Source organism: Dermacentor silvarum, chromosome 9 (genome assembly GCF_013339745.2).
Source record: "Dermacentor silvarum isolate Dsil-2018 chromosome 9, BIME_Dsil_1.4, whole genome shotgun sequence".
NCBI classification, from domain to species: domain Eukaryota; kingdom Metazoa; phylum Arthropoda; class Arachnida; order Ixodida; family Ixodidae; genus Dermacentor; species Dermacentor silvarum.
This window is the reverse complement of record NC_051162.1, coordinates 117,705,860-117,728,328: the sequence shown is the minus strand read 5'-3', so window position 1 is coordinate 117,728,328 and position 22,469 is coordinate 117,705,860. Positions and strand designations below refer to the sequence as shown.

General features: G+C 45.6%; 1 protein-coding gene and 1 long non-coding RNA gene across 4 annotated transcripts in view; one reads left to right on the top strand and one right to left on the bottom strand.

The window, feature by feature from the left end:
- The window catches only part of LOC119464137 (cyclic AMP response element-binding protein A), a 260,539-nt gene that overhangs the window by 222,527 nt on the left and 15,543 nt on the right, over nt 1-22,469 (bottom strand). The gene's annotated exons all lie outside the window — the stretch shown is intronic.
- LOC125939970 (uncharacterized) lies at nt 1,022-8,214 on the top strand. Its single transcript, XR_007463210.1, has 2 exons — nt 1,022-1,435; nt 8,033-8,214. It is a non-coding gene; the product is annotated as an uncharacterized LOC125939970 (long non-coding RNA).

Genomic DNA, 22,469 nt, shown 5'->3' with positions numbered 1-22,469 from the left:
GCGCATGTAGCCTGTACTAACTTCAGCCGCCATGCACAATTTGTGAACAAAAAAAAATATTATTTGCCGCGAGACCAGGGGCCTCCACAGTTATCCTCGCAATTGTACATAATAGAAATAAAGAAATGCAACTACAGTGTCTTGAACAGCGATTTTACATACAAGTAAGAAGCACTGCAAAAACAAAACAGTATTCAACCGACAAACACGTGGATACGAAACGAAATCACAGCCCTGGCAAGCGCGCTTGAAGCGCAAGGGAAAATATGTAACTAAACAGCACACGTACAGTAGATACCAGCAATTTGCATGCGCCATCTGTAAATAAACTTTGTGATAAAAAAAGCGACAAAAATTATTTGCGAGCATCAGCAGCTTCTCCCGCTTCCTCTATAAGATCCTCGAATGAAACGCGATAGCATTAGCAGGATCGGCTGACCCAAGTACGGGGTGAAATTCGATAGGTGTTCAAAAGTAAATTTAACTGAAGGCACCGGAAGCTCGACAGTAAATAATATGAACATTAAGAAGGCTATCAACATAGATTTTCGAAAGGCTATTGAACTCAGCAGTAAGTTGTATGAATGTCAACAAGAATTAAGTTTAATACAGTTTTTCAAAAGTAATTTTACTGAACACTGCAAACTCAACGGGAAATGATAAGCATATCAGTGATGTTAATAAAACTTCTCAACATATAATTTTACCGAATGCAATAGAAACTGAACAGGAAATTGCACAAACGTCAACGACAAGATTTTAATGTTGCTTTTCAAAAGCAACTTTGTTGATCGCTGTAGAAATACAACAGGAAATCATAACGTCAACAAGAACTCCGCCAGCAGCACACTTCAGTTAAATATATAGTTCTAGGACCTGTCCAGATCATTTTGCGTCGACACCAACAATAGACGGCTGTAAACGTCTGCGTTTTAATGGACACTAAGTGGAAATATTACATGGAGCTAGATTGAAAGATTAGGCTTCTGTAATAACAAATTCGTCATTCGTAGATAAAAATGAGGAAAATTGAAAAACGGAGTGGCACCCCCTGTTGTGGAGTACGGTACCTCTCATGTGCAGCCGTGGCTGATTCACAGAGAGTGGCAGACATGGAGGCTCCTTAGAGATTACGTTAGATTGTTCCTTTTGGCACGGGCGATTCAAATTGAGAAGCAGCAGTGGGACCTCCTGTATCAACTTTTCTTCGCAATAAAGTCGTACATTGGCACACAGAAAATGATGACAGACTTATAGACAAAAATAATCGATTGGTCTAATGCCACGGACACGGCACTCATGGCTTTTGTACTATAGGTGACATCTGCCGGAAAGGCGTTCACGCGGCGTGACACCCGAGAAAGCAGCCTCTCCTTTTTGATGAACGTTCGTCGCGGAAGGAGATATATCGGAACTCCTTTATGGAACTAAAAAGGTAATCTCATGCGCGGCCCTTCAACAACACAAAACTTGACGACACACAATGGTGCTTTACTGGTAATAGTAGTGCTTGCAAGAAACTATTTCACAGTTAGCAGTGCCGCATTTTGATGAAATGCACTATTACTTCAACCTTTTGTCAGTTTCAGTTTAAAGAGGCAGCGCCATGCGTAGTACCGTATGCCAGCTGCGAAACCCCTTCTGAAAAGGAATCCCTTAAGGTAAAAGGCTTAATTTCGATGGACATTAGTTTGCCCGTGCGTCAGTGGTATAACTCGGCGTAATATTCTTCCTCTGATGTTCCTTTAATGCTATCGTAAAAAAGAAGATAAATGAGAACGCGAGCCTTAAAGGAAAGGGGTAAACTAGCCGAAGATAAAGTAAAGCGAACACCCTGCATTTTTTTTTTCTCACGGACTTGCTCGTGACAGTCTCTGCTTCCTATCAGTGGGTACCAGAAAGAAATCGCATCGTTGGTTCGATAAAGGAGCGGCGGTCCTGCAAGGCGCCAGGCTGCTGCAGTTTTCGGCACAGTTTTAGACGCGGACGACTTCAGTCAGCACCTCACGGGGGTGCCACCGCCTCTGGCTACTGTCGCTACACCAGCAGGACGCCATCTGCGGCTCGAAGCGTAGAACTTGGGTGCCATTTTGAATCCCGTCAGATTCGGCCATGTTGGCGTTACTAGCCAAGTCAGAGGCGCGTAGCCGTCGTGCGATCGAGCCAGTTGTAACTGACAAAATAGGGGGCGTTCAAATCCACGCTCCAGCGACGGATCTTTGGGTAACAGAAACGAATCTCGGAGGCTACTCTTTCGCTGGCTGCATGTTCCAAAGGCGATTGTGGGAGACGGAAATGCGTCATAAACGCAGTGTCTTGATTATTATGTAGTGACGCTGCGGTGCTGTTATACAAATTAAAGAAATTAAGAAATAAGAGCTTTTACGCTGGTAAGTTCTTGATCTATTTCCACGGCAAAATCGCATTTTATGGTTCAGATCATTCAAATTCAACAATTTGCGCCGTTGACTTGTATTACGGAGCCTATATGCAACGGTGCGTTGCATGTGGGCTCCCTAAATTATATGTCAAAAAATAAACGCGATGTTTCCATCGTTCTCGCCCCTCGCCTTTAGTGATGTCCAGAACATGGCGGCCGTCATATGACGCCTTCTGTGTCACTTCCGACGTCTGCAGCACGGAAAAGCACGACCTTCGAGATTCGTTTCTACGCCGCTGACGGGGGGAGGGGCTGGCGTGTAGTGTGGACACCAAGAGGGGCGTAGATAAGGCAACTTGGCATTTCTTTTGTAACCCAGGCAAGTAACAGTACTAAGCGTTACATTGAACGATTCGAACCATTAAGTGCGACCTTCGTGCAAAATTCGAGCAAGAACAAGCAGCGCGGAAAGTCCAATATAGTTAAAAATAAGTTGTTAATGGAAAAACGCAGGCACCTATATACATGGGAACGCTCGGAAAATACGGGAGCTTCGGATGAATATCTTTCCTCGAGCGCCAAGACATCTCATACACTGTCCGGCGAGCCGTGTTCCGTCTGTCACGATGGTGTAGTGTCTCAGGCTATCAAGATGTATAAATGTAAAGATGTATTGTAGAGACACGTTTACGACCCTGTCTCTCATGTCTAGTCCTCGCAAAGTTGTTGACATGCGCGCAAGTAAAGTTGGGTGCACAAAGATCACTCGCTCGGCGACCGAAATCAGGCAATCGGCACCGCTGGCGTTATGCCGACAACTATGGTTTCAAAGCAATCGCTGAAGACGGCAGCGCCGAGACAAGCCCACTCAAGAAGAAAACTCAGACTCTCGAGAGGCCCTCCACAGGTCCTCGCGTATCGCCAAAGTGCAAACACTAGTACAGCCGTCCGACTCGCCGCGTCTAGCTGAGGAATCTGTTCTATATTTTTCTTTGACTTGGGCTCGCCCTTTATTTCTCCCTTTCGTGGCCGCGTCGAAAGGGCTGATATATGCGAGAAAGTTCGCCCAAAAGGCTACTGACCTCTCCGACCGCAAAAGCTCGGCCACTTCTGCACGACACGGCATGCAAGTAGCTCGGAGACGTTTTGGCCGTTTCATTTTTGTCACAGGTTCCGACGTCTACTTTTCTTTCCCCCTTTCTTCTTATCTGTGTCTTCTTTGCATAAACGGCTCTTTCCTAGAACATTTTATCGTAAGCGCAAACTGACTGTCTTGGCACTCGCATGGGGTTGTGCGAGTGTGTGTGGGTCCCTTCTTCCCGTATTCAGCAGACAACCACGTGCTAACTGACACAGCGGTCTGCACAAGGCATGAAGCAGAAGGCATCAGTAGGGTAAAAAAAGGCAGACTAAAAAAATAAGCACGAAAGCTTACACGAAATGTCAAAAAACTTTCATACAAACAACCGGCAAGAAAAGACGAGAGATAGGCAAACAAAACAAGCAAAGCAAAAAAAAAGAAGACGAACAAAATAAACAAAAATCAGTAGCCCGACCACTTAGCAAGCAACAGCGACATCAGCAACAGCGAAGCTGCTACCGTTGCAGACGAAAAACGACTGCCGTAGCAGACGACAAGGGTTTCTAAGCTACAGCGGTCCTAGCGGTGAAAAGCTACGTGAAAAAAAAAAAAAAAAGCGACTCTAGAGTTGTTTTCGCGGGCTGCTGAAGACACGACACGTGAAGAAGGTGCCACAGTGCACTCCAGTATAACGTCAACTGGCAGACGAAAACGCCAAACGAGAAGGCCAGACCGCAAGTGCGGCAAAAAAAGGTCACCGTCCTCGAGAACGTAGAGGGAGCGATGCTGTGAACTTTAGCTGACGGACTACAAGAAGATCTCAGTGAAACGGCAGTCGTCGCTTAAAGTCAGCAGAATGGACGCCACTCTTTGGCGCAAAGATGAGACGCAAATCCGATGCATGCAATGTTGGGACGGACCTTCGCCTGAGCATTTCTCGAAAGACTGTGCGTTTCCCGGAACAGCGAAGAAGCGTTGCTAGCTCAGTGAGCCGGATCACTGCGTTTTTTGGCAAGCGAATCATCACTAGAAGATAGTTAACTTGTGTTTTCGCGGAAAGCACATCTTCCCAGCTATAAGTATCGACACCCATGCCGTCAAAAGCGGAGAGCCATAAGTTCCCTCAATTTGAAAAAAAAAAAGAAAAAAAAAACTATCGAGAGACATTTTATCACGTGAGCGAGTGGTGTTTACTGTTCCGGTACTTCACAGTGAACTATAACACAGACCGTAGGGGATGGCTCCTGGGCTAATTTTCACCATGAAATCACGGTGCATGAGACGTTTATATACGCAACACGTTGTGCGAGCTTTTCTGAGGCAATGAAAAAAAAACACACAAAAAAACAAGAGAAAATAAATCGACCCGGCAAGTCAAACTTAATGGATGCAAGCCGGCCGTAATATGAAAGAGCCGAAATTCAAAGGAAACCCCTCTAGTTCTGCCATCGAACCAAAGCCAGATCCGCCAACCGCAGACGAGAAAAAAAAAAAGAAAAAAAAAGCTGGCTTGCGCGTGTGTGTATAGCAGACGATAGGCAGACGATAAGCAGACGGAGGGAACGTGCGGACTGGTCCCAGTAAGAAAAAAAATGATAAAAATACTGCAACCCCGCTCGACGCATCTGAAAACAGCAACTACAAAGTCAACTATATGGCACGCAGGGCAAGCGAAAATCTCGATCAGAGAAGGGCGAGCTATGTTTGGTGAAGGAACGAACGGAAAAGAAGGAGAGCAACTCGAATTGCTCGGGTGGTATCACCTGGAACTGCGAATCCGGGAGGAAGTGGAAAACGGATACGTGATTCGTCGAGAAAATCCAGATGATGTCAGTTGCGCTTACCTATATCAAGTTCACCTTCTCTATTCGAACTCTTTCATTCTCACTCTAATTCCTCTTCGCATTTTCCAGGACACTGTGTACGTTTGTAGCGAGCTAAATACTACATCGCTAGACAGGGGCGAGACGCCAAAGCAAAACGTGAGAGATACACAAATACGGAGCATCAGTCAAATATGTTAAGAAAGCACAGGTGGTCATAAGTGAATTAGGACGCCTTACTACGGCGTCTGTAGTAGGCGCCTATACAGCGTCTGTACGGCGTCTGTAGTAATGACCCTGCGTTGCTTTGGGTCATTAACCATTTAATCAGCACGATAAAAATACTGTAGGCAGTAGAAAATGCTGCCGACAGATCAATGACCAAGTCTCAAGAGCTGTGTCTCTATAGTTTAAAATTTTATCTGATATATGCGTTGTATTTAAGTAGGATGAATTCTTATAGCGGGAGCAAACTATTTGTGGGGCACGAAAAACAGCGTCTTTTTTTCCTTTACCATATAGTTAACCCGCAGTAGGGGTACCTAATGGTAATCTACCGGGAATTCGTACTCGTGGCATGTCTATACGTTTATTTGTTACCGAGTTTCTGGCTCAAAATATTTTCTGGCATGCACCCATCGCCAAACGCACGGAACACTTCTACTCTCCCAAGTTCCCTTCCTATTCAAGGAACAGCTTGTACGTATATAGCCCGGATAACTGCAATGATCAATGTCCAGAACTAATTCAAAGAAACAGCAACATATATCAAAATGTCTCATGGTATTAAAAAAAGCGAATTCCTTGTCAGTGAGTTTAGCAGATCAGTTTAACGGTACTAATACACATATCTGCGCGCTCTGATATTTTTTACCACGAAAAATCACCAACTAATCCATTTTCAGTTCTTTTGCAGTTCAATTCCTAACCTATCAATAAAAGTTACAAAATGTTTGTTGCATTTACGCTTACTATTCATTGCTTTTCGTTCACTTTCTGCTGATATGCAATATAATATTTGAATACGCATGATTACCACAAGGTTTAAGCACCAGATTAGCACGGTCGCAGGCCTCCGTTCTTGTTTTCAAAGTCTTACGAATGCGTTCAAATACAGCTTGATGTTCATAAAACAAACAAGCACGGTAGCACAGAGGACACCAATAAGTAAAAGCGCCAGTTAAAGGTCTCTACCCCATCATCAAATCAGTCCTCTCTCTTGACCGTCACAAAAATCCTCGATGATGTTCTGAAGGCATTCAATAAACTTTCTTCAGAGAAACTACCGAATTTCCGTTGGTGCATTTGTAAGGATTTTCCTTGGTTCACTTCGGAAAGAATGGCAGACGTTTCTCGTGCCGATTATTCTTGTCTCTGGCAATGAAGCGAGTATAGACGAAACGGTTGCCCTGGAAACGCTCCGATGTTAACTAGAAGCCCGAATTGCAAGGCGCAAAAATAATCGGCGGCTCTAGCACAGACGCTGCCTCGAATGAAGTCATCTGTCTTCTTGGGTCGCCTCGTTGACACCACGCCGGGGATCGTACCCACATGGCCGCGTGGTACGCTGCGATGCGAAGTGCGCTCAGACAGCAGTGAGAGAGAACGTGGACTGTTGATTGGCTGCCAGCTTAACCCTTTCCTGTAGAACGTCCCTGATCAAAATCACGCATGTTGTTCAGTTTTGTCTCAACAGAAAACAGGTTCAAGGCAGCGCAAAGTTAACAGAAAGTCAATGAAATGTCTTAAACTACCTTTTTAAGGGCGTATTTTAAAAAATCACCAATTTAAGAAACAGGTTGGATTTACATGCCTAATGAAATCTATATGGCTAGAAATAGGAAAAAAAATACTGTCCAACGGGAAAGTGCCTCTCAAAATGTCACTCATCGAAAAAATTATTTTAACGAGTTCGCGAAATGAATAAAAGAATACGTGATGTTGAGTTACACGTCAACAGAAAGTCTACTTAAAACAAACAGGCAACAGAGAGATAGTGTTTATAGCGATTTTTGTAAGGGCAGGCGTGCACTGATTTACTGTAGCACTTTCGCGGACAATCCGGAATCCTGTGAAATATCTGGCGGAAAAGAATTCAAGCCACTCTGCTCTTTTCATTCACTTAGTAACGACGTGAACTCAAGGCATGGACTCTCTCTTCGTTTTCGTACTGCCTGGATCGGCATGAACGACCCTAAAGGGAAAGGGCATGTAAGAAGTACAGCTCACAGAAGAGAGAGAGGGGGGGGGGGCATTGTAATTTCGAATAAATTTGCGTCAATAAAATTAATAATCATTAGCTGCGCATATTCATTCTACACAAGGCTCGAGCGAGATAAGAATTCAATAAACGATGTCAACAATTCCACTTTCGACGAGCGGGCAGTGGAGAAACCCTGTGAACATTGTTTGGACATCGCGTTCGGAGTCGTTCTTTGCATTCCAAGAACATCCCAGAAATTTATTAGCTAACGTTGTACAACGACGTCATCTTACTGCATACTAAGTGCACGCACCTACATTCGTTTTCATGTTTCTTTTCATACTGGCCCTGAGGGTATACTAAATAAATATAAAAATCAACATGGTCGACCTAGTACAGCTGGACGGAGGCTACCAGACGATTTCTTTGAAAATACAAAACGCATACCTATACTTTGTGTTCAAAGAACGCTTAAAAGTTAAGAAAGCATAAGCAATTAGTTGTGCGGTTATATTTATATTCTTCTTGATTTCCTCTGCTGCTAGGTGCCCACTACACATTCGGTGTTCATGCTGCTGTACGAATGTGTTCCTGGAACTCGCTCGATTGCGAATGTCGCAATTGTCGAATACTTACGTTACAGGTGGCAACGCGCCGCTGCCAACGAATGACGTCATATGCCAACGTCGTTTGATACCGGTGACATTAAAGTATGCTCGAGTGACTAACGAAACAGTTGTGTGCTCCTTGCTTTCCGAAAAGTTAATTCATACAGATAGATAGCCCCTTGAGTTGGGAAATATGACTGCGTGTTCATAAGATCTCGAACTTAATATATTATTTGGGAAGAATGGCGCAAACGCCAGCAGAGCAAAGTCCGAGCCCGTATAAGACGCATTAAAGTCTGCTCGAGTGACTAACCAAACAGTTGTGTGCTCCTTGCGTTCCGGAAAGTTAATTCATACAGATAGCCCCTTGAGTTGGGAAATATGACTGCGTGTTCATAAGATCTCGAAATTAATATATTATTTGGGAAGCATGGCGCAAACGCCAGCAGAGCAAATTCCGAGCCCGTATAAGACGAATATTAGACGTTAATGCGAGATCATTGATCAAAGCTAAAAAAATTGTTTTTTTTTTCGATTTGACATTAACTCTTAGAGATGATGCGCGATATCACGGAATGAAAAGAGAACAAAATATTGGTTTAGGTGTACTGGCTATTATGGAGTTCGCGGCGTTGAGATACAACAAAGATCAGTAATTAACAGCAATTACACAGAACGCCACGTCGAACTTCTCACCGCGTCTGGCAGTGCACCTCTTAAGGATATCATTGGTTTGCATTACTCTTCTTAATAAAGTGAATTACGAAAACGTTTATAATTTTTGTTTAGTAGCAGGTTTTGGTTACAATAAGCTATATTCCTTGTCATTGAAATATTCAAATAAATTAGGTTGCGTCTCGAAACGAAAGCACAGTGAGTGAAAAGGAGGGAAAAGGATAAGCAGAAGATGTGTAATTCTGTCCATTCTGATTCATGTATACTGAAAAAATCATACAGAATTACGGGGATTCATTTTAACCTTCACCGCAGGAAGAGGGATACTTAGTCTTCAGAAAGTGCATATATTTCCTACTTAAAGCCTACAAATATGTTCGCTGATTACACGGAAATCAACTTCGCCTTTCTGGACTGACGTTTGTATATTTTTTTAGAGCAATTAACCAGCGAGACTGTTAAGCAGTGTCTCTTGCAAACACTTTGTATATAGTCGTCAAAGGAATATGTTCTATATACAGAACGACTTCACCTTTCTCGACAGATGTTTGCATATTTTCTGAAAGCAAGAAGGCTGTAAGTGATTACAGAAATGGACATCAATGTCTCTCTATGAATACTCCGTATGCGATAGCCAAAGGAATACGCTTCGTAACTAGCACGGTTAAACGTACATTTGGGCTTATGAAACATGATAATCTTTAGTATCATAAAATATCGTGAATAATACCGCATCATTACATTGAATATTCGAATATCAGATTGTTCTTTCTTCCACCGGACAAAATAAAATCATAGAATACGCTACCGAAAGCACTACTCAGTTAACTGGATTTCTTGAACGCAGTAGATGCTATTTTATGAGGGATAAAATGTGTTGCCATATTTCACTTTCAGTTTTTTTTTGTGTGTGTGTATAGTGTGTATTATTTTGTGTATTACACAACAGCAAACTTTGCAGGGAACCTTCGAAAATAAAATGTAAATGCAACATTTTGCAGGCTGCCTGTGAAGGCTTATACCCTGTTTAGCATTCCAATGAAACCGAACTTTTGTGCATGCAGCACTTGCATATTTACAAGAAGAAAAAAAAAAAGTTACGGCATCTCTTACATTGTACACTAGGCCTAACAGGTTTCTTTCAGTCGTTTGGCGGTGCACGAAGTTCCAAATTGGCTACACTGTGAGCTGTAGCATTTGTAGCACCACCCGAAAGTGTAAGTCGCACTACAAACAAGGGCGCATCGAAATGTGTAAGGCGCGGGGCTGCAAAAAAAAAAAAAAAAAAGGAAAAAAGAAAATCACGCGTGACATTCAATTTCGCCTTAACAGAAAATGCACCGAGTGCAAGTAAAAGTCAGTACAAACGCAATCGGTATTTCTATAGACATTCTTGCAAAGTCAAGTCGCGCGCTAGCGCTTCGTGGCCGCATTATGAATTTAGACGACATGGAAACGAGAAAATGAAGCAGCCGCCATAGCGCAGCAGCATAGCCGAAATATTTTCCGCCAATAGAAAACATCGATCAAACACATAACAATGTGACAGTGAATGCATTGTTTTGGGGAGTGCAGACGTTGTCACAACGCGAGCCGCTCCATCAGCCTTTTCTTTTTACCCCCCTCAGCCTTTAACGGCACCGCGAAGAGGTCTATATGAGTACAATATATATATATATATATATATATATATATATATATATATATATATATAGTAAAATATATCATCATCATCATCATCAGCCTATATTTATGTCCACTGCAGGACGAAGGCCTCTCCCTGCGATCTCCAATTACCCCTGTCTTGCGCTAGCGTATTCCAACTTGCGCCTGCGAATTTCCTAACCTCATCATCCCACCTGACTTTCTGCCGTCCTCGACTGCGCTTCCCTTCTCTTGGTATCCATTCTGTAACCCTAATGGTCCACCGGTTATCCATCCTACGCATTACATGGCCTGCCCAGCTCCATTTCTTCCGCTTAATGTCAACTAGAATATCGTCTACCCCCGTTTGTTGTCTGATCCACACCGCTCTCTTCCTGTCTCTTAACGTTACTCCTAGGATTTTTCGTTCCATCGCTCTTTGTGCGGTCCTTAACTTGTTCTCGAGCTTCTTTGTTAACCTCCAAGTTTCTGCCCCATGTTTTAGCACCGGTAGAATGCAATGATTGTACACTTTTCTTTTCAGTGACAGTGGTAAGCTCCCAGTCAGGATTTGGCAATGCCTGCCGTATGCACTCCAGCCCAATTTTACTCTTCTGTAAATTTGCTACTCATGATCAGGGTCCCCTGTGAGTAATTGACCTAGATAAACATATTCCTTTACAGACTCTAGAGGCTGACTGGCGATCCTGAATATATATATATATATATATATATATATATATATATATATATATATATACATATATACCCAGTGAAGGCAGAGCGACACGTCAGGCAGGAGGATAGGAATGATGAAATTGCAAAAATTAAATACGTTGTGAACGCTACAATGCTATTACATTTCTTTTATTTGTTATTATTAGTGTTGTTCTTTATTCGGAGTTATGAAAAACTCTAGGCCATACACGGGACAAACATTACTCTTACAACATTACTCTTAGTTTTTGTAAACTGGAGAATCATAGATTTCGGAGGCATAAATAAAAAAAAACTGTTTGCGACAGTTATTGCTGGTGACCCTTAATGTGAATTGGCACCCCCCCAAAAACAGTTTTTTTTTCTTTCTCCACAGTAAGCATACAGAAAGGACAGTTTAACTTCGGTGTCTTTTGTGATAATGTATCAAGAAGAATCGATATACCAGTCATAATTGAACATCGGGAATTACTGAGAACATACATAATTTATAAGCATCCCTTCAAGAGCTCGCCGTCAGAAGCAGAAAACTCGTGACTTCATTCGTTACGTCACGGCAGCGAATGAAACGTCCGCTCTACCCTTACAAATATATACAAACGAAGTCTTCTTCAGAGTGACATTTCGCTGCTTTAGCCTTTCCGCTGAGGTGCCCCTAAATGTCATGGATGACGTCCGCGAAGGCATGTTCGGTGACGTTGGAAGCCAACGAAAAAAAAAAAGAAAAAGAAAACGGTACTTCTGCAAACAAGATACATGCGGTGATGCTGTGTTTACCGGCGCCCTTCGATCAACAGTGCATCCGTGTGTTTAGTACCACGCAAATAACAACTACACGCCCACTTATTGACGACCACTTCGCCGGTAATGTGGAGAAAGGGGGGGGGGGGGGGGGGACACTTTTCCATGTACGTCATTCTTTTAATTTCCGCGACGTTAAAAAAAATATCACGGAAAGTGCGCACATAACGATTTCGAAGTCAAGTGGCATCTTGTATTGGCACAATGACTTCCTCGGACAAACTAAAAGACGCGCTGCCACCGGTTTGTTCCTTCATCTTCGTATTATAGTTTGTAGCTTACAGTGCAAGATGTGTCAGAAAAATACAAGCTATGTCAGACAGCACTTACTGATGATTTAAATAGCTATAACTTTACGTCATAAAGTAAAAAAAAAAACAAATTTACTCGATGCAACTCTCTGGCGTTGCGGTCATTCAGCTGTCACGTTAATTATGGGTAATAATACATGGATACATACATTCCGATACTGGGCCGCACCTCCATGCTAACAGCTCCCAAGACAATAGCGCCCCCTAGTTACCTCTGGAGGAGACTAGTAGTGATTTTTTTGTTTCTTTTTGGAGAAGCCGTACGATCGTTGCGACTGCTTTGTCACACCACGAGGTACACGAGAGGAAACCCTGCTAATTATTGTAGCTTTATTGATTCAGCATTCAGATCAGCATTAATTTCACTGAAATTGGGTTCTCGAAATTCTTAATTAACATCATATTTATTCGCTCCCTAGTTGTAACCTCCTTTAAAATGAACCATTCAGTTAGTCTGACTGCGATCGCTGGCGTACTAGTCTAGTTATTGCAAAATCTTGTTCGTTTTTTTTTTTTTTTTTTTACTTTGCGTTTCTCGTTTTCAAATGAGAATTTTCTTTAGCAACCTGCTACTGTCCGATTCCTGGCCTATCCCCATTAGCGGGTACGAGCCATGATAGAGGTTAATCATCATCATCATCATCATCATCATCATCATCAATTCTCTTAGTGTAGACATGCCGTGGTACTAAACAACCGCCACCCACCGCCCAACCAATCAGCTTGCAATCCGCATCCCTTCATACTTTTTTTTTCGTTTTCTTTCTGTCTTTCAATTGCGATCTGTGCCCGAAAACTACAAACCAAGATCAAAGCGACCGCGGGGGCGTCTATAAGGATATAGTTACCGCCGCGTAGGACGGGTCTCGACGTAGTTTAGGACCCCACGTGGGTTGGGCCGCCAAATGCCAGCGCTTTTATGTTTATTATTATTTTTTTTCCGACTTTGGTCTTTAGCCGTTGCTCACATAAGGCTTGTACTAGTCACTACTCGCGCCGAAACCTGCTGCGCCCACCCAGTCGGGAGCACTTCCGAGATTTACCGCGGCTCTACCGTTACCCGTACATAGAAGAGCCGCGTTCGCCCGCCGACGCTCGTCAGTTACGCAGCACCTGATTCGATCACACAGAAAGGTTCCCGATGACGTCAGAAGCCGCGCTTTCTCAGAGTTCCTTAATTCGATCTTTTCCCGGAAAAACCGAGGCGACTGCGTAGGACTCAAATTAAGAGACGTAGGTCAATTGTGACACATAATCAGGGATGTCTGAACGTTACTGAATCTGTTTAGTCTGTTCCTTAATCTATAGATAAACCGCTATGACTGCGATTCTTTCTTTTCTTTTTTTCTTTTTTTTTCTGTGTGGAATCGCACGTATTCCTGTTTTCGCGTCTCGTTGTGTGTTTTTGGAGTCGCAGCGTGTGATGTTTTTGGAACGACGCACTCACGAGCGGCTAGATTTGTACCTCCACAGGAAAATTTGTATTTCGTGAAAAAGTCCAATACCGTGAATTATCATACGTGACTTCGTATCAAATTGTTCAGCTTAACGTCTCGGTGCTCGCACGGTGAGTTGCGGAATAGACAGTGGCAGGGGGCTGTGGGTTAATTTCGATCCCGTGGGATTCATTCAACACGACTCAGAGCCCCAGTGTAACAAGCATTTATGCATTCCAACCACATTGGGGAATACGGGCCGCCGAGGCAGGCACTCGAACCCAGGGCCTTGCGGTAGAATATAAGGTTCGTACGCCGCCGACCGACAAATGGGACAAAACGGAAACTTCGGGTGCCCCAGCTCTGGGATACAACGGCGCTTGAGAGGAACCCAACAAGCATTCCGCTTCAATGGTTCAGTCGGTGACAAAAAGTTTACGATACAAGGCTTTCGCGACAAATGTGAATTTATGCCGCGTTAACGAGTGCCGCTTCTAATTTAATGAACCACTGGCCCACAAAGGGTGCTGCGCACTTAAACCCTTGGTTAAGAGGCAATCAGACTATAGGGTTCGCGCGAGTGCAGTTTTTTTCGGCAGACCCCCGTGGCCCGCAAGCGATTGTGGCCGCCTGCATATCTTAATGCGCGAATTATTTATTAGGCAACGTTATTCGGCCCTTTAATGAGACATGTGGAGAGTCGTGACATACGGAATATTCGAGCGGTCGTTTCAGAACAGCCTGACAGCGTTAGCAAAGACCTGCCGAGGCAGGTCCAATGCTGCATTGCTAGAATTATTTGTTAAATTTTTGGTGTTCGTGCTTATTTTGTACTAGATTTGTGTTTCTATATACTGCATTTATTTCTCAACTTTTTCGTTTCTTGCTTTCAGGCGTTCTTGATGTTTTTTTTCTTGTTTTTTTTTATTCCGTTACGCTTACTTTTATTTCTTACTTGACATACCTGTTGAACTGTTCGCACTGCTGCCAATGCCTGTACTTTTCATATATAATCTTCACCGAGGGTCCCGTTGCAGTCTTGTGCTTTGGGACCTTCGTCTGCACATCTTGTATGCAGTAATTAACCCGTGATGTCATAATAATAACAAACTGATTGAAACTGAAAAAGGACTTATAAGTCATTATCGCCAATGGAGGCAAGTTTACGCTCGCAGTACAGAGCTTAATACTCCGCCTTGCACGATCATTGTAGCGATATATCGTGTAGCCGCTCTGTAGCGACTGGTCGAATACACGCCAATCAACAAACGCGTATTAGTCTAAGCTCGGACAGGGGCGGGGGTGTCCGAAAGGTCAGAACAACAACGTCCCCCTTTCTTCTACCAGTAGGAGGGGGGGGGGGGGGGGCACAGCGGGGCAGGCGTCGCAAAAATAACCGTGCGTCCCACACACTGGGGATAAACTCAGCAGCCACATCGCAGACTAATCAAGTCACCGCAGTGGCCGCTACGGAAAGAACGGGTGCAAGGGAGTGGACGAAGGGGGTGAGCTGTGGGAACCCATAAGGTGAGGGTCGAAGTGGGGAGGGGGGAGTTCGAAGGTGGGCGTTACGAACGGAGACGAGGGTTCGGCGCAGGGCTATACAGCTATAGCGAACGTCAATAAACAGTCGGAGCCGTCCAGCGGGACCGCATCGGCCTCCTCTTTAACTCCTTTCCCCGCTGCAGCCAACTCTCGTGGTGGACGCGCGAGCACCGCTACACGAACGCCGCGCCATCGGACGGTCCGTAGACGCTGAACTGACGTCTCTCCGCACGCGTTAGTTCGGTGCGGTGCAGCGGGTGTGGCGGCGCATTGAGTTTCTCGTTGGACGAAACCGGTGGACGAACCAACCTTCCTGTAACGCTTAGAAATGCCATTTTTGTTCATCGCGTAAGCCTGACGTACTAACACGGTTTAACTTGACATTCACCCACCGCGGATTCATTGGTGATGGCTTCGCAATACGGGGGTCGCCGCTTCGATGACCAGCCGCGCCGGCCGCATTACGGAAGAGGCGGAATGTGCAACACATCCCGTGTTAATCAGATTCACACGCGGTAAATAACTGTATAGGGACGCCCGGGTGGCCCAAAAATAAACCGGAGGCGTCTACGGCGTTCCTCGTAGTTCGGCTTTGGGACGTTAAACAGCCCTAATCTCTTCTCCTCGCAGCTTATTATTCTTCTCGTCGATTTACGCCCAGCGAAAAAGCACGCCGACGCTACGTCACACCAGCCTCTCTTTCTTTTCCTCTCAGCCACAATAAGCTTTGCCGCGGGAAACCGTCCGGTATGTGCGATAAGGCCCCCATCGCGGTGACGGTTCGCGCCTAAATTATACCGAGCGCATCGGCCAAGCGGAGTGCGACGGGCTAGGCCTGCCGGCCATACGCTGTACGCACGCTGCTACTCCCGTGGGGCTTCGCGGACGCTAATCCGGCTCTATTAATAGGACGCGTGATACGAAGGGGGGGGGGGGAGCAACCCGTTCTTCTTTCCCTAAGCCGATCAGCCCCCTTCTTCTAACTTCTAGCTCGTGGTCCGCGTCAAGTCCTATCGCCGCTGCCGTCTACGAGCCACCGTGTTTGCGTTGGCTGGGCATCGACGCTGGCTATCTTTAGAAGCATCCGCCACCACGCGCGGTCCACGCGCGCGCCCGTCGGCCGCAAGATGGCGTCGCCGCCGTCGGCTGGACCAAGGACGTAGTCTGCGCGCGAGGCTATTTCTTTCTTTTTTTTTTTGTGAGGCGAGAGAACGTACGAGTGAGGGGGAGGGGGACGTTGGTTATCGATGCTGAATACAACAGCGCAAAACTAAAAGGACGAGCAAGGACGATGCTAGAGAGCGCAGCTCGCTTCGTCTTCTTGCACTTCCTGGTGTTCTGGCGACGCTGTTTCGTTCGGCACGGTACGAAACGCCCGGCCATTTGTCGGGAATCTAGTAATCGGAGATTTGACGAATAAACGAGAGTGCGTACGAGAAAGCTGCCCTTTAAACAAATGTTCTCGGCAAAAAGAAATCTTTCCGGCATTCTGAACAGACTTGAAAAGCGCTATTTTTGTACCGCCGTGTCCGCGAGAGCCTCGGGAAGTTCGTGCGGGTTCATATGTCTGCTATTAGACGCGTCGGCCGCACCGACGATACAGATAGATTAGACATACATACATACATACATACATACATACATACATACATACATACATACATACATACATACATACATACATACATACATACATACATACATACATACATACATACATACATACGTGCACCTTTTTCAAATAGTACAGCAAGGACGAGGTCCTAATGATGAGCTCAATTTCAGTCCATTGAGAAGGATAGATAGTAAATACAGTTTATCAGGTATTCCTTATAACATTCAGATCTTTCCATTCTATCGAAAGTTCACACACACCGTCTCCCCGGTTAGAAGTTGAAACACTCCGTACATATTTTCTACAGAATGTGCGTTGTCTAGGCAGCGCGCATGCAGTCGGCTGCCCGCAAGTCGACGTAATGTTTGTCGACAGACTCCTCTGTAGGCAGACGGTAGACTTATGGTTTCACACACGCTCACACACACGCCCGCAGGCACGCACACACACACGTGCAAGCACACACACACACACATGTGCAAGCACACACACACAGACAGACAGACACAGACAGACAGACAGACAGACAGACAGACAGAGACAGACAGACAGACAGACAGACAGACAGACAGACAGACAAGACAGGACAGACAGACAGACAGACAGACAGAAGACAGAGCCAGACACAGAAGAGACAGACAGAGACAGACAGGACGACGGACGGACGGACGGACGGACGGACGGACGGACGGACGGACGGACGGACGGACGGACCGACAGACGGACGGACGGAAGGACGGACGGACAGACCGACAGACCGACAGACAGACAGACAGACAGACAGACAGACGTCCTCTTTACCTGTCTCTGTCGTCGTAACAGTCTTGCTCTATTCCTCGTGACGTGCATCATCCCAGTGTATATAGAGGGCCACATCGCCGTTAAATCCAGCGTCTTCAGCGTCGAACTCACACTGATCGCTGTGTATAAGAGTGTATTCGCTGAACATGGCGAGGCTGCTGTGGCATCGGTAGACGCTAAGCATCCCGTCGCCCAGCCGATAACCAAAAATAAACAAACGAACAGAGTGTCCGGGCTTGTGTGTCGCTCGCCTATTGTTTGTCCACGCCCACGCTCCCGCTGGGCTCTTACCGGGCACGGATCGAGACATCCGATTGTATTTATATCGACGTATACACCGTCGTTCTTGCACACGCTAAAATTTGGAGAGACGAAGTGCGGAACGTTCGTAGTTGAAGGTCACAGCGAGATGGATGCTTTTTTTTTTCCTTTCCGTTCATTCTTTCGATAAAGCTACACATGTTCCCTCGTTAACAATTTTCATTCTTGAATTCGGCGTCCTTTCGTTTTAACACACAATGAGGTCGAAGTTTCGTTCTTTCCTTATTATACATTTCATTCTTTCTTTTTTTAGCAGCTGCAGCAGAGACGCACCTGAGTTTGGAGCTTGTGACGAGGCCATTTCAGTGTTTCCGGCCGCATGCATTTGAAATAATGACGGCGGAGAAAGCTGCCGAAATAACGAATTCATACGAGACGAATAATAACAAACCGAGCGTTTAACGAATGCAAAGGCAGTGTGGTAACTGACAACCATTCAAGACTCATTCTGAAAGTTCAATTGACCTGAACATGAAATCTGTTGAAATCGATATATAGTCATCGGAAACATGAAAAAAATATGATGCGCTTTTACCGGCCAAAACCACGATCTGATTATGAGGCACACCTTAGCTGGGGACTGCCGATTAATTTTGGCCACCTGGGGTTCTTGCGCCTAAATGCTGGAAACATGTCAGAATTTCTGTAACGAGTTTTGTAAGGATGATGGGAGAGCGAAGACACAGAAAAATAGACGCTGAAAAGTTTTGCCAACGGAGTTCGAATGGAATAGTGGTAGTCCTTGCGCTATAAAGATGGGTGCAACAAACGAACACGCGCTATCGTTAGGCGCGCATGAACAAACGTATTATCGTGTACAATCGAAATACGAACAAGCCAGGGTTAACCAGAACGCGTTCTTTAGTTTCCGCTTTCGCCAATACGCGTAAGGTCGGATTGATCTCGGCTTGCGTGCTGAGTAGGATGACTAAGCCATAACCCATATAGTCACACGCGCACGCAAACGGAAAATTGCACAAACACACATCGCCAGTTGGGCGCGCACGAACACAACGTAGATACATCTACACGCGCAACACAAACGTAAACACATAAAAAAGACAGTCACGGAAAAAAATACACGAGCAAAATCTCTCTCTCTCTCTCTCTCTCTCTCAACACACACACACACACACACACACACACACACACACACACACACACACACACACACGACACACCACACCACACACACAATCACACTCATCATCATCAGCCTATATTTTATGTCCACTGCAGGACGAAGGCCTCTCCCTGCGATCTCCAATTATCCCTGTCTTGCGCTAGCTGATTCCAACTTGCACCTGCAAATTTCCTAACTTCATCATTCTAACGACAATCGCGCGCGCACACACAAACTCGGGCAAACGCAGAAGCGCACTCACGCGTACGCGCACACAAGCACAACACAAACACACAAACAACAACAACACGCGTAATTGCACGCAACACAAACCCAGGGCGCTAGCACTGAGGCGCCGCAGCGTCGACCCTGTTCGAATACGGAGGGGGGGTCTGTCCTTGTGGAGGGCGCCGGGCGCCACGAGAGGCGTGATCTGTCGCCACCTGCGCGTCGTAAAAAATTCGGCGCCCGCGAGGCTGCCGCCGCTGCTTAGCGAAGCCTGCAGGCTTCGCAGAACGCATCTCACTGTATACGAAACGCCGTCTCACTCTCTCTCTCTCTCTCTCCCTCTTTTCAGGTCTCGAGGTGCAATCCGTTCACTCGGACTCTCTGGCGAAGAGGAATTCCTCTCTCAGCGAGACACATCCACTCCGGTGCGTGCATTTGCGCGTATAGACGAGGCATTCTGAGTCAGAATAACACAGCGAACACACAAAAACACACAAACGCACACACACAGGCTGTCGTGGATGACCTTCTCGTTCCCCATCCAAAGGCTACAATAACGAATCCCAAGGGAAGACAGCCGGAGATAAATGCAAAAATGAAATGGCATTGAGATTAGCCAATCTCCCAGAAATTCGTGCACGACATTCAATTGAATCTCACCAAAATGTACATTACAGGGCCAAGGCTGAGTCTGAGAAACCGCGTGTCCACAACTGGCGTCCAACGTGGGCGCCAGTTGTCCTCATGACGCCGGACAGGACTCAAGAGTTGTGAATATATATATATATATATATATATATATATATATATATATGGTCAGCGCTTAGCTCCAGCAAATTAACTCCCTCACTTTATTCTCCTTATCAAGATAATCATCCCCATAACCCTCACATGACTGTATTATTTCCATTTCGGCCCGCTGCCTAGCAACAGGCTGGAACGCAGCACAGGCTCAGCCCAATCTCCCTGACTCTCCCAAAATGATTTGTCCCGCTTTCGATCAATGGGAAATGTATTCTTTCAGGACGACCGAGAGAAAACGACCGCGAATGTCACTTCATCGTCTCATACCCGCTTCAAGCTACACCGTCCAGTACAATTTCGTTTTGGCCTTAGATGCCCTTGCGCTAATAAAACGTAATAACCAATCAATCAATCAGTACAATTTCGCAACAGAGAGAGAATACACACGTGCGGTCGGGGGTATCTACCCCACAGGGAAGTCCTTATAGAAATTATGTTGCCTCACTACGAACTTTATATTGAGTTCAATAAATCGACTTTCTATTGCGGTAGAACAAACACGTTATGCCTGACTTTAGCAAAGGGTGTAACGCCATGGTACACAACCTGCATCCCGCCAACGGTTACTGCAAAACATCTAGAAAAACGCAATCACTCGCCGATACGAGCCAGGTATCTCTCGCGTTGAATATAGCGAGCGCTGTCGTCCGTCCCTAATTCCAGCACAAGTAGGGAGCCTAAATGAAACAGCGTTGCATGTAATCTCCCTAAGCACAAGAGGCGCGCACTCAGGCGAAGTAACGGTAGTTATTGAAAAGTAAACTCAGCTCGAAGTCAATACAACGGAGTCGATACTGACCGCGCGCGCTCGCGCGCTTGAAAAAAAAAAAAAAAGAAAAAAAAAAAAAAGAAACGTCTGGAACCAACTGTGACGGTGAGATGTCAAAGCATGTACAGCGCCGGTCGTATAATAACGGTCTCCCAGAACGTAATGAGGTCCGCGGTTCACTGGGCAACACGGACCAGCCCGGGCTTGTTACAGTGTACGCTATTGTCTTTTATCAGTTTCTTTTATTATTATTATCTTTTTTTTTTGGCATCGCGACAGCCTTTTCGATATGTCACAGAGCTTGCGCGGTGCAGACGAATTACGAGAACGGTGTCGCATGAAATGGATCCCGCTGGCAACAAAAGAAAAGAAACCAGATGGAAAGGGGGAGAAACGGGGGAAAAAAAGGGAGTCGACCAGTCTGCAAATAATTACGACAGAGGCGTAAACAACCGCGCAGGGCCCCCAAGAAGGATCGTATTTCGTCGCTTCAATCAGACGTTGCTTCGATGGGGACGGTGCGGTTCTGATGACAGCGAGGTCCCCGGCCCTTGCCTGTACAATGGGTAGCAGTAAGCGCGCGGCTTCGTTCACTATCGAGGCTGGGAGAGAACACCGAGACCGCTAACAGAAGCGATACAATGCGAAAGCCCGTGATGATATAGAATGATGACGTTACGGCTGCTGCGAGTGATGCCCTGCTTGACCCAGTTGACTGTTTCGCAAAGCGTTACGCAAAGTTCAGGCGTAACACTTTCTTCGCGCAAGAGTGCAAAGAAATGATATAGATTGATAAGTTAAGCGATTTAAAACAACGAAAGCCTTACAGTGAGATATGAGGACGCTAAACGATTGCGGTGAGAATGATACGGCGTTTCAGCGGTCGGTGGAAGAGTGAGACTTGTTTCACAAGATACTGCAACAGATTGCGCCATGAGTGATAAGTGAAACAACGCGAAAGCGCTGATAATAAGGGACGTCGTAACGGCTGTCGCGGGTGATACCCCGTTTGACCTGGTTGGCTATTTCTGGCGTTACACAAAGCGTATACAGGTGCAAAACTTAATTCGCGTGAGTGTGGAAACAAATGATAGAGGGCTGGTAACTGAAACGATGTAACACAAAAGCCTGACGATGCGGTACGGGGATGTTATTGCACTGTTGTGAGTGATACGCTGCTTAAAGCGGTTGGTGGACTCTTATGAAAGCTATAGCTAGACCACGTGACAAAGTAGACGAGAGGCTTAGCTTACAAGATGGTCTTTTTTTTTTTTTAACAACACAGAGACTGATAAATGCAGCGACGTAACGTGAGAGCTTGGCGTGGTTGGTGGTCCTTGGTGAAAGCAAGATTACGTTACATGCAGAGTAGGCGCGAGCTTTCGTTCGCAAATACTGATAACTGAAGCTATGCAACCGGAGAGTCTAATGATAAAGTAATAGGGAGGTTACACGTCTGTTGCTAGTCAGACGCTCGTTGGCATCGTTCACTGGTTCCTGGTGAAAGCGGGAACCTGTCAAAGCGAGCTGGCGCTACAGGCTTAGCTTGCACGAGGCCGAAAGAGGAACGCTGACATTTATAAT